We start from the raw sequence: 2,707 nt of genomic DNA, 5'->3' as shown, positions 1-2,707 counted from the left end.
GATCTAATTAAACTAAAGAGCTTCTGCACAGCAGAAAAAACTGCCATCAGAGTGAACAGACAACCTACAGAATGGAAGAAAATTTTTGCAATCTACACATCTGACAAAGGGCTAATATTCAAAATCTACAAATAACTTAAACACATTTACAAGAAAAAAATCAAGCAACCCCATCAAAAAGTGGGCAAAGGATATGAACAGACATTTCTCAAAAGAAGACATTTATGCAGCCATCAAACACAGGAAAAAATGCTCATCATCACTGGCCATCAGAGAAATGCAAATCAAAACCATAATGAGATACCATCTCACACCAGTTAGAATGCCAATCATTAAAAAGTCAGGAAACAACAGGTGCTGGAGAGAATGTGGAGAAATAGGAACACTTTTACACTCTTGGTGGGACTGTATACTAGTTCAACCATTGTGGAAGACAGTGTGGCGAATCCTCAAGGATCTAGAACTAGAAATACCATTTGACCCAGCCATCCCATTACTGGGAATATACCCAAAGGATTATAAATCATGCTTCTATAAAGACACATGCACACATATGTTTATTGTGGCACTATTCACAATAGCAAAGACTTGGAACCAACCCAAATGTCCATCAATGATAGACTGGATTAAGCAAATGTGGAACATAAACACCATGGAATACTATGCAGCCATAAAAAAGGATGAGTTCATGTCCTTTGTAGGGACATGGATGAAGCTGGAAACCATCATTCTGCACAAACTATCACGAGGACAGAAAACCAAACACCACATGTTCTCACTCATAGGTGGGAATTGAACAATGAGAACACCTGGATGAGGAACATCACACACTGGGGCTTGTCGTGGGGTGGGAGAAGAGGGGAGGGATAGCATTAGGAGATATACCTAATGTAAATGACGAGTTAATGGGTGCAGTACACCAACATGGCACGTATATACATATGTAACAAACTTGCACATTGTGCACATATGCCCTAGAACTTAAAGTGTAATAATAAAAAATAAAATTGTATATAGCATTAAAGATTAGAGGAAAATTAATCTTCCAAGAAGGGTAACAAAAACATATTTCCTTGTAACATTTTAAAACCAGGCAAGGCAGAACATTACAAAATCAGTGTTAGATGATTATCTGGCATGTTCAGGGATCTGGGACGTGAACCTGAAGATACTTATTTCAGCCTTCACCAAGTTTTACTGCTTAAGAAAAAGATGAAGAACAATATCTCTTAAAATATTTTTCAATATGAAAGTTTGCCTCTTACAGTAGAGCTAGGGTATATAAAACCATTTTCTCATCGCATGGGGGTGCATTTCTGATAATCGTCAATAATATGTGCTTAGACAACACATTTACTGGATTAGGTATGTCATTTTAGTCTACGATTTAAAAAATACACCCTGTGAAAAATCCTATCAGAGATCTGTCCTTGTTTAAACCCGCAATGAATTACCATATCCCAATAGCTAGGCTTTTCTTAGTCAAATTAAGGCAGGTTCTATAAATCAAGGCAATCAAGCAGTAACATCAAGGTCTTCCATTGCTTTAAACACTCTAAATGGCCTGGATTTGTGTGTGTGTGTGTGAGTGTGTGTGTGTGTGTGTGTGTGTGTGTGTGTGTGTGTGTGTGTGTGTGTGTGAATGCAGTCCCCCACTACCACAAATTATGCATTCAAGTTTCCCACATTTGGGGAAATCGCAGGGGTCAGCACATCTGGAGTGCAATAGCTAAGCCTCGATCTGGGAAAACCACTTTCGTGATCATGGAATTTCCCCTGCCAGGTAAGTATAGGCCAGGTTTTGGCAGTTGCAATTAACTAGAATAAATTTTGTTTATTAACTTATAAATAAATTGATGTAAATACTAGAATGATTATCTCAAAGAACTTGTTAGGGTGCAATTCTCAGAATGTGGGGATAAAAATGGTTATTTGATTATTGTAATTGTGAATGATTATTTTTCACTGTAAGATGTTACTGTCATCAGCCAAGTTCTAGCAGCAGGAAATTACTGTTTGTGGTTTGCACTGTCCAAGGTCTGCGATGATGGTTGATTGAGCCGAACGAGGTGATTGTACTTTCTACCCTTTAGACTTTGTAGCTACTGAATACAATGTAAAATACTGGCAAAAAACTCAGTGTATTTGATAGAATTTAAAAAACAGTTAAAGAAGTGAGGCCGGGCGCGGTGGCTCAAGCCTGTAATCCCAGCACTTTGGGAGGCCGAGGCGGGCGGATCACAAGGTCAGGAGATCGAGACCACAGTGAAACCCCGTCTCTACTAAAAATACAAAAAAATTAGCCGGGCGCGGTGGCGGGCGCCTGTAGTCCCAGCTACTCAGGAGGCTGAGGCAGGAGAATGGCGGGAACCCGGGAGGCGGAGCTTGCAGTGAGCCGAGATCGCGCCACTGCACTCCAGCCTGGGCAACAGCGTGAGACTCCGTCTCATAAAAAAAAAAAAAAAAAAAAAAAAAAAAAAGAAGTGAGCACTGCTAATAAAATTCTGAAACATCAAAAAATTTGAATTAAAATAATTTTTACATTATTTCAAACATCAATACTCAAGAGGGAACAAAGTTTTACTCTATAAAGATTTTAGTTTATGAAAGCTGAAATAATCTTTTACGAAATCTTAGGGTTGCCAGCAGAATTACTTAAGCAACTAAGAAAAGCAACACTGTCTCTGGATCTCCACAAAAGCCTGAA

General features: G+C 38.9%; 1 non-coding gene across 1 annotated transcript; it reads right to left on the bottom strand.

Moving 5' to 3' along the window:
- Positions 1-1,627: 1,627 nt before the first annotated feature.
- Positions 1,628-1,791, bottom strand: LOC114677924 (U1 spliceosomal RNA). Its single transcript, XR_003729342.2, has one exon. It is a non-coding gene; the product is annotated as a U1 spliceosomal RNA (small nuclear RNA).
- Between the last annotated feature and the right edge of the window lie 916 nt (positions 1,792-2,707).

This window comes from Macaca mulatta, chromosome 4, assembly GCF_049350105.2.
Source record: "Macaca mulatta isolate MMU2019108-1 chromosome 4, T2T-MMU8v2.0, whole genome shotgun sequence".
NCBI classification, from domain to species: Eukaryota; Metazoa; Chordata; class Mammalia; order Primates; family Cercopithecidae; genus Macaca; species Macaca mulatta.
The sequence above is the reverse complement of the archived record's forward strand: the minus strand, read 5'-3'. Positions and strand labels throughout refer to the sequence as shown.